Source organism: Juglans regia, unplaced genomic scaffold, assembly GCF_001411555.2.
Source record: "Juglans regia cultivar Chandler unplaced genomic scaffold, Walnut 2.0 Scaffold_819, whole genome shotgun sequence".
Classification (NCBI taxonomy): domain Eukaryota; kingdom Viridiplantae; phylum Streptophyta; class Magnoliopsida; order Fagales; family Juglandaceae; genus Juglans; species Juglans regia.
In genome coordinates this window covers 1-7583 of record NW_023363136.1, presented here as the reverse complement: position 1 = coordinate 7583, position 7583 = coordinate 1, and the positions used below count along the sequence as shown (strand labels likewise).

The 7583-nt window shown below is 48.2% G+C and overlaps 23 non-coding genes and 1 pseudogene across 23 annotated transcripts; all 24 read right to left on the bottom strand.

Moving 5' to 3' along the window:
- Nucleotides 1-218: 218 nt before the first annotated feature.
- Nucleotides 219-337, bottom strand: LOC118347018. Its single transcript, XR_004800280.1, has one exon. It is a non-coding gene; the product is annotated as a 5S ribosomal RNA (ribosomal RNA).
- A 189-nt stretch (nucleotides 338-526) lies between these two features.
- LOC118347012 lies at nucleotides 527-645 on the bottom strand. The gene has a single exon (XR_004800274.1). It is a non-coding gene; the product is annotated as a 5S ribosomal RNA (ribosomal RNA).
- A 189-nt stretch (nucleotides 646-834) lies between these two features.
- On the bottom strand, nucleotides 835-953 carry LOC118347023. Its single transcript, XR_004800285.1, has one exon. It is a non-coding gene; the product is annotated as a 5S ribosomal RNA (ribosomal RNA).
- A 189-nt stretch (nucleotides 954-1142) lies between these two features.
- Nucleotides 1143-1261, bottom strand: LOC118347014. Its single transcript, XR_004800276.1, has one exon. It is a non-coding gene; the product is annotated as a 5S ribosomal RNA (ribosomal RNA).
- Nucleotides 1262-1450: 189 nt separating this feature from the next.
- Nucleotides 1451-1569, bottom strand: LOC118347020. Its single transcript, XR_004800282.1, has one exon. It is a non-coding gene; the product is annotated as a 5S ribosomal RNA (ribosomal RNA).
- A 190-nt stretch (nucleotides 1570-1759) lies between these two features.
- Nucleotides 1760-1878, bottom strand: LOC118347029. Its single transcript, XR_004800290.1, has one exon. It is a non-coding gene; the product is annotated as a 5S ribosomal RNA (ribosomal RNA).
- A 190-nt stretch (nucleotides 1879-2068) lies between these two features.
- On the bottom strand, nucleotides 2069-2187 carry LOC118347022. Its single transcript, XR_004800284.1, has one exon. It is a non-coding gene; the product is annotated as a 5S ribosomal RNA (ribosomal RNA).
- A 190-nt stretch (nucleotides 2188-2377) lies between these two features.
- LOC118347007 lies at nucleotides 2378-2496 on the bottom strand. The gene has a single exon (XR_004800269.1). It is a non-coding gene; the product is annotated as a 5S ribosomal RNA (ribosomal RNA).
- A 189-nt stretch (nucleotides 2497-2685) lies between these two features.
- Nucleotides 2686-2804, bottom strand: LOC118347016. Its single transcript, XR_004800278.1, has one exon. It is a non-coding gene; the product is annotated as a 5S ribosomal RNA (ribosomal RNA).
- A 189-nt stretch (nucleotides 2805-2993) lies between these two features.
- Nucleotides 2994-3112, bottom strand: LOC118347011. Its single transcript, XR_004800273.1, has one exon. It is a non-coding gene; the product is annotated as a 5S ribosomal RNA (ribosomal RNA).
- Nucleotides 3113-3302: 190 nt separating this feature from the next.
- On the bottom strand, nucleotides 3303-3421 carry LOC118347026. Its single transcript, XR_004800288.1, has one exon. It is a non-coding gene; the product is annotated as a 5S ribosomal RNA (ribosomal RNA).
- Nucleotides 3422-3611: 190 nt separating this feature from the next.
- Nucleotides 3612-3730, bottom strand: LOC118347009. The gene has a single exon (XR_004800271.1). It is a non-coding gene; the product is annotated as a 5S ribosomal RNA (ribosomal RNA).
- Nucleotides 3731-3920: 190 nt separating this feature from the next.
- Nucleotides 3921-4039, bottom strand: LOC118347019. The gene has a single exon (XR_004800281.1). It is a non-coding gene; the product is annotated as a 5S ribosomal RNA (ribosomal RNA).
- Nucleotides 4040-4228: 189 nt separating this feature from the next.
- Nucleotides 4229-4347, bottom strand: LOC118347015. Its single transcript, XR_004800277.1, has one exon. It is a non-coding gene; the product is annotated as a 5S ribosomal RNA (ribosomal RNA).
- Nucleotides 4348-4537: 190 nt separating this feature from the next.
- Nucleotides 4538-4656, bottom strand: LOC118347017. Its single transcript, XR_004800279.1, has one exon. It is a non-coding gene; the product is annotated as a 5S ribosomal RNA (ribosomal RNA).
- A 190-nt stretch (nucleotides 4657-4846) lies between these two features.
- Nucleotides 4847-4965, bottom strand: LOC118347010. The gene has a single exon (XR_004800272.1). It is a non-coding gene; the product is annotated as a 5S ribosomal RNA (ribosomal RNA).
- Nucleotides 4966-5154: 189 nt separating this feature from the next.
- On the bottom strand, nucleotides 5155-5273 carry LOC118347024. The gene has a single exon (XR_004800286.1). It is a non-coding gene; the product is annotated as a 5S ribosomal RNA (ribosomal RNA).
- A 190-nt stretch (nucleotides 5274-5463) lies between these two features.
- On the bottom strand, nucleotides 5464-5582 carry LOC118347028. The gene has a single exon (XR_004800289.1). It is a non-coding gene; the product is annotated as a 5S ribosomal RNA (ribosomal RNA).
- A 191-nt stretch (nucleotides 5583-5773) lies between these two features.
- LOC118347030 lies at nucleotides 5774-5892 on the bottom strand. Its single transcript, XR_004800291.1, has one exon. It is a non-coding gene; the product is annotated as a 5S ribosomal RNA (ribosomal RNA).
- A 190-nt stretch (nucleotides 5893-6082) lies between these two features.
- On the bottom strand, nucleotides 6083-6201 carry LOC118347008. The gene has a single exon (XR_004800270.1). It is a non-coding gene; the product is annotated as a 5S ribosomal RNA (ribosomal RNA).
- Nucleotides 6202-6390: 189 nt separating this feature from the next.
- Nucleotides 6391-6509, bottom strand: LOC118347021. The gene has a single exon (XR_004800283.1). It is a non-coding gene; the product is annotated as a 5S ribosomal RNA (ribosomal RNA).
- Nucleotides 6510-6699: 190 nt separating this feature from the next.
- Nucleotides 6700-6818, bottom strand: LOC118347027 (annotated as a pseudogene).
- Nucleotides 6819-7008: 190 nt separating this feature from the next.
- Nucleotides 7009-7127, bottom strand: LOC118347025. The gene has a single exon (XR_004800287.1). It is a non-coding gene; the product is annotated as a 5S ribosomal RNA (ribosomal RNA).
- A 187-nt stretch (nucleotides 7128-7314) lies between these two features.
- LOC118347013 lies at nucleotides 7315-7433 on the bottom strand. The gene has a single exon (XR_004800275.1). It is a non-coding gene; the product is annotated as a 5S ribosomal RNA (ribosomal RNA).
- Between the last annotated feature and the right edge of the window lie 150 nt (nucleotides 7434-7583).

The following is a 7583-nucleotide window of genomic DNA, read 5'->3' as shown; positions in this document are numbered from 1 at the left end:
GTTGCATTAGTGCTGGTATGATCGCACCCATCAAACTAATTACTTAAAATTCATATAATCCTTGAGCGACATACTAGCGTCCTTCCGATCCCAATCCAAACGGAGATCTGATCCAAACCCATGGCTACGCGATGGGCAGGGCGAGATTTTCCCAAGAATCCACTCCCGAGTGCTCCTTCTTGTCAATTTATCTCGCAAGGCGGAAAAAACAAAAACGAGGGGTGCAACACGAGGACTTCCCAGGAGGTCACCCATCCTAGTACTACTCTCGCCCAAGCTCGCTTAACTGCGGAGTTCTGATGGGATCCGGTGCATTAGTGCTGGTATGATCGCACCCATCAAACTAATTACTTAAAATTCAAATAATCCTTGAGCGACATACTAGCGTCCTTCCGATCCCAATCCAAACGGAGATCTGATCCAAACCCATGGCTACGCGATGGGCAGGGCGAGATTTTCCCAAAAATCCACTCCCGAGTGGTCCTTCTTATCAATTCCTCTTGCAAGGCGGAAAAAAAAAAAACGAGGGGTGCAACACGAGGACTTCCGAGGAGGTCACCCATCCTAGTACTACTCTCAACCAAGCACGGTTAACTGCGGAGTTCTAATGGGATCCGGTGCATTAGTGCTGGTATGATCGCGCCCATCAAACTAATTATTTTAAATTCATATAATCCAAGTGTGACGTACTAGCGTCTTTCCGATCCATATGCGAACCGGCGATCTGATCGAAACCAATAGCTACGAGATGGGCAGGGCGCGATTTTCCTAAGAATCCACTCCCTAGTTGTCCTTATTGTCAATGCCTCTCCCAAGCGGAAAAAACAAAAACGTGGGGTGCAACACGAGGACTTCCCAGGAGGTGACCCATCCTTGTACAACTCTCGCCCAAGCACGCTTAACTGCGGAGTCCTGATGGGTTCTGGTGCAGTTGTGCTGGTATGATCGTACCCATCAAACCAATTATTTAACATTCATATAATCCTAGGGCGACCTACTAGCGTATTTCCGATCCGAATGCGAACCGGCGATCTGATCGAAACCCTTGGCTACGCGATGGGCAGGGCGTGATTTTCGAAAAATCCACTCCCGAGTGGTCCTTCTTGTCAATTCCTCTTGCAAGGCGGAAAAAACAAAAACAAGGGGTGCAACACGAGGACTTCCGAGGAGGTCACCCATCCTAGTACTACACTCAACCAAGCACGGTTAACTGCGGAGTTCTAATGGGATCCGGTGCATTAGTGCTGGTATGATCGCGCCCATCAAACTAATTATTTAAAATTCAAATAATCCTAGTGCGACGTACTAGCGTCTTTCCGATCCAAATGCGAACCGACGATCTGATCGAAACCCATAGCTACTCGATCGGCAGGGCGCGATTTCCTAAAAATCCACTCCCGAGTGGTCCTTATTGTCAATTCCTCTCGCAGGGCGGAAAAAACAAAAACGAGGGTTGCAACACGGGGACTTCCCGGGAGGTCACCCATCCTAGTACTACTCTCGCCCAAGCACGGTTAAATGCGGAGTTGAAATGGGATCCGGTGCATTAGTGCTGGTATGATCGCACCCGTCAAACTAATTATTTAAAATTCATATAATCCTAGTGCGACGTACTAGCTTCTTTCCGATCCAAATGCGAACCGGCGATCTGATCGAAACCCATAGCTACGCGATGGGCAAGGCGCGATTTTCCTAAAAATCCACTCCCGAGTTGTCCTTCTTGTCAATTCCTCTCACAAGGCGGAAAAAACAAAAACGAGGGGTGCAACACGAGGACTTCCCAGGAGGTGACCCATCCTAGTACTACTCTCGCCCAAGCACACTTAACTGCGGTGTTCTGATGGGTTCCGGTGCATTTGTGCTGGTATGATCGCACCCATCAAACCAATTATTTAAAATTCATATAATCCTAGGGCGACCTACTAGCGTATTTCCGATCCCAATGCGAACCGGTGATCTGATCGAAACCCTTGGCTACGCGATGGGCAGGGCGCGATTTTCCTAAAAATTCACTCCCAAGTTGTCCTTCCTGTAAATTCCTCTCGCAAGGCGGAAAAAACAAAAACGAGGGGTGCAACACGAGGACTTCCCAGGAGGTCACACATCCTACTACTACTCTCGCCCAAGCACGGTTAAATGCGGAGTTCAAATGGGATCTAGTGCATTAGTGCTGGTATGATCGCACCCATCAAAGTAATTATTTCAAATTCATATAATCCTAGGGCGACCTACTAGCGTATTTCCGATCCCAATGCGAACCGGCGATCTGATCGAAACCCTTGGCTACACGATGGGCAGGGCGCGATTTTCCTAAAAATCCACTCCCGAGTGGTCCTTCTTGTCAATTCCTCTCGCAAGGCGGAAAAAACAAAAACGAGGGGTGCAACACGAGGACTTCCCAGGAGGTCACCCATCCTAGTACTACTCTCACCCAAGCACGCTTAACTGCGGAGTTCTGATGGGATCCGGTGCATTAGTGCTGGTATGATCGCACCCATCAAACTAATTACTTAAAATTCATATAATCCTTGACCGACATACTAGCGTCCTTCCGATCCCAATCCAAACGGAGATCTGATCCAAACCCATGGCTACGCGATGGGCAGGGCGAGATTTTCCCAAAAATCCACTCCCGAGTGGTCCTTCTTGTCAATTCATCTCACAAGGTGGAAAAAACAAAAACGAGGGGTGCAACACGAGGACTTCCCAGGAGGTCACCCATCCTAGTACTACACTCGCCCAAGCACGCTTAGCTGCGGAGTTCTGATGGGATCCACTCCATTAGTGCTGGTACGATCGCAACCATCAAACCAATTATTTAAAATTCATATAATCCTAGGCGACCTACTAGTGTATTTCCGATCCCAATGCGAACCGGCGATCTGATCGAAACCCTTGGCTACGCGCTGGGCAGGGTGTGATTTTCCTAAAAATCCACTCCCAAGTTGTCCTTCTTGTAAATTCACCTCGTAAGGCGGAAAAAACAAAAACGAGGGGTGCAACATGAGGACTTCCCAGGAGGTCACCCATCTTAGTACTACTCTCGCCCAAGCAAGCTTGAATGCGGAGTTCTGATGGGATCCGGTGCATTAGTGCTGGTATGATCGCACCCATCAAACTAATTATTTCAAATTCATATAATCTTAGGGCGACCTACTAGCGTATTTCCGATCCCAATGCGAACCGGCGATCTGATCGAAACCCTTGGCTACATGATGGGCAGGGCGCGATTTTCCTAAAAATCCACTCCCGAGTGGTCCTTATTGTCAATTCCTCTCGCAAGACGGAAAAAACAAAAACGAGGGGTGCAACACGAGGACTTCGCAGGAGGTCACCCATCCTAGTACTACTCTCTCCCAAGCACGGTAAAATGCGGAGTTCAAATGGGATCCGGTGCATTACTGCTGGTATGATCGCACCCGTCAAAGTAATTATTTAAAATTCATATAATCCTAGTGCGACGTACTAGCGTCTTTTCGATCCAAATGCGAACCGGCGATCTGATCGAAACCCATATCTACACGATCGGCAGGGTGCAATTTTCCTAAAAATCCACTCCCGAGTGGTCCTTATTGACAATTCCTCTCGCAAGGCGGAAAAAACAAAAACGAGGGGTGCAACACGAGGACTTCCCAGGAGGTCACCCATCCTAGTACTACTCTCGCCCAAGCACGGTAAAATGCGGAGTTCAAATGGGATCCAGTGCATTAGTGCTGGTATGATCGCACCCGTCAAACTAATTATTTAAAATTCATATAATCCAAGTGCGACGTACTAGCGTCTTTCCGATCCAAATGCGAACCGGCGATCTGATCGAAACCAATAGCTACGCGATGGGCAGGGCGCGATTTTCCTAAGAATCCACTCCCTAGTTGTCCTTATTGTCAATGCCTCTCCCAAGGCGGAAAAAACAAAAACGTGGGGTGCAACACGAGGACTTCCCAGGAGGTGACCCATCCTAGTACAACTCTCGCCCAAGCACGCTTAACTGCGGAGTCCTGATGGGTTCTGGTGCAGTTGTGCTGGTATGATCGTACCCATCAAACCAATTATTTAAAATTCATATAATCCTAGGGCGACCTACTAGCGTATTTCTGATCCCAATGCGAACCGGCGATCTGATCGAAACCCATGGCTACGCGATGGGCAGGGCGCGATTTTCAAAAAATCCACTCCCGAGTGGTCCTTCTTGTCAATTCCTCTTGCAAGGCGGAAAAAACAAATACGAGGGGTGCAACACGAGGACTTCCGAGGAGGTCACCCATCCTAGTACTACTCTCGCCCAAGCACGGTAAAATGCGGAGTTCAAATGGGATCCAGTGCATTAGTGCTGGTATGATCGCACCCGTCAAACTAATTATTTAAAATTCATATAATCCAAGTGCGACGTACTAGCGTCTTTCCGATCCAAATGCGAACCGGCGATCTGATCGAAACCAATAGCTACGCGATGGGCAGGGCGCGATTTTCCTAAGAATCCACTCCCTAGTTGTCCTTATTGTCAATGCCTCTCCCAAGGCGGAAAAAACAAAAACGTGGGGTGCAACACGAGGACTTCCCAGGAGGTGACCCATCCTAGTACAACTCTCGCCCAAGCACGCTTAACTGCGGAGTCCTGATGGGTTCTGGTGCAGTTGTGCTGGTATGATCGTACCCATCAAACCAATTATTTAAAATTCATATAATCCTAGTGCGACGTACTAGCGTCTTTCCGATCCAAATGCGAACCGGCGATTTGATCGAAACCCATAGCTACGTGATGGGCAGGGCGCGATTTTTCTAAAAATCCACTCGCAAGTTGTCCTTCTTGTAAATTCCTGTCGCAAGGCGGAAAAAACAAAAACGAGGGGTGCACCACGAGGACTTCCCAAGAGGTCACCCATCCTAGTACTACTCTCGCCCAAGCACGGTTAACTGCAGAATTCTAATGGGATCCGGTGCATTAGTGCTGGTATGATCGCACCTATCAAACTAATTATTTAAAATTCATATAATCCTAGGCGACCTACTAGCGTATTTCCGTTCCCAATGCAAACCGGTGATCTGATCGAAACCCTTGGCTACGCGATGGGCAGGGCGCGATTTTCCTAAAAATCCACTCCCAAGTTGTCCTTCTTGTAAATTCCTCTCGCAATGCGGAAAAAACAAAAACGAGGGGTGCAACACGACGACATCCGAGGAGGTCCCCCATCCGAGTACTACTCTCGCCCAAGCAAGCTTGACTGCAGAGTTCTGATGGGATCCGGTGCATTAGTGCTGGTATGATCGCACCCATCAAACTAATTATTTAAAATTCATATAATCCTAGTGCGACGTACTAGCGTCTTTTCGATCCAAATGCGAACCGGCGATCTGATCGAAACCCATAGCTACGCGATGGGCAGGGCGCGATTTTCCTAAAAATCCACTCCCGAGTTGTCCTTCTTGTCAATTCCTCTCACAAGGCGGAAAAAACAAAAACGAGGGGTGCAACACGAGGACTTCCCAGGAGGTGACCCATCCTAGTACTACTCTCGCCCAAGCACGTTTAACTGCGGAGTTCTGATGGGTTCCGGTGCATTTGTGCTGGTATGATCGCACCCATCAAACCAATTATTTAAAATTCATATAATCCTAGGGCGACCTACATGCGTATTTCTGATCCCAATGCGAACCGGCGATCTGATCGAAACCCTTGGCTACGCGATGGGCAGGGCGCGATTTTTCGAAAAATCCACTTGTCAATTGGTCCTTCTTGTCAATTCCTCTCGCAAGGCGGAAAAAACAAAAACGAGGGGTGCACCACGAGGACTTCCCAGGAGGTCACCCATCCTAGTACTACTCTCGCCCAAGCACGGTTAACTGCGGAATTCTAATGGGATCCGGTGCATTAGTGCTGGTATGATCGCACCCATCAAACTAATTATTTAAAATTCTTATAATCCTAGTGCGACGTAATAGCGTCTTTCCCATGCAATTGCGAACCGGCGATCTGATCGAAAGCCATAGGTACGCGATGGGCATGGCTCGATTTTCCTAAAAATCCACTCCCGAGTGGTCCTTCTTGTCAATTCATCTCACAAGGTGGAAAAAACAAAAACGAGGGGTGCAACACGAGGACTTCCCAGGAGGTCACCCATCCTAGTACTACTCTCGCCCAAGCACGCTTAGCTGTGGAGTTCTGATGGGATCCGCTGCATTAGTGCTGGTATGATCGCAACCATCAAACCAATTATTTAAAATTCATATAATCCTAGGCGACCTACTAGGGTATTTCCGATCCCAATGCGAACCGGCGATCTGATCGAAACCCTTGGCTACGCGCTGGGCAGGGCGTGATTTTCCTAAAAATCCACTCCCAAGTTGTCCTTCTTGTAAATTCGCCTCGTAAGGCGGAAAAAACAAAAACGAGGGGTGCAACATGAGGACTTCCCAGGAGGTCACCCATCTTAGTACTACTCTCGCCCAAGCAAGCTTGAATGCGGAGTTCTGATGGGATCCGGTGCATTAGTGGTGGTATGATCGCACCCATCAAACTAATTATTTCAAATTCATATAATCTTAGGGCGACCTACTAGCGTATTTCCGATCCCAATGCGAACCGGCGAGCTGATCGAAACCCTTGGCTACACGATGGGCAGGGCGCGATTTTCCTAAAAATCCACTCCCGAGTGGTCCTTATTGTCAATTCCTCTCGCAAGGCGGAAAAAACAAAAATGAGGGGTGCAACACGAGGACTTCGCAGGAGGTCACCCATCCTAGTACTACTCTCTCCCAAGCACGGAAAAATGCGGAGTTCAAATGGGATCCGGTGCATTACTGCTGGTATGATCGCACCCGTCAAAGTAATTATTTAAAATTCATATAATCCTAGTGCGACGCACTAGCGTCTTTTCGATCCAAATGCGAACCGGTGATCTGATCGAAACCCATATCTACACGATCGGCAGGGCGCGATTTTCCTAAAAATCCACTCCCGAGTTGTCCTTCTTGTCAATTCCTCTCGCAAAGCGGAGAAAACAAAAACGAGGGGTGCAACACGAGGACTTCCCTGGAGGTCACACATCCTACTACTACTCTCGCCCAAGCACGGTTAAATGCGGAGTTCAAATGGGATCTAGTGCATTAGTGCTGGTATGATCGCACCCATCAAAGTAATTATTTCAAATTCATATAATCCTAGGGCGACCTACTAGCGTATTTCCGATCCCAATGCGAACCGGCGATCTGATCGAAACCCTTGGCTACACGATGGGCAGGGCGCAATTTTCCTAAAAATCCACTCCCGAGTGGTCCTTTTTGTCAATTCCTCTCGCAAGGAAAAAACAAAAACGAGGGGTGCAACACGAGGACTTCCCAGGAGGGCACCCATCCTAGTACTACTCTCGCCCAAGCACGGTAAAATGCGGAGTTCAAATGGGATCCAGTGCATTAGTGCTGGTATGATCGCACCCGTCAAACTAATTATTGAAAATTCATATAATCCAAGTGCGACGTACTAGCGTCTTTCCGATCCAAATCCGAACCGGCGATCTGATCGAAACCAATAGCTACGCGATGGGCAGGGCGCGATTTTCCTAAGAATCCACTCCCTAGTTGTCCTT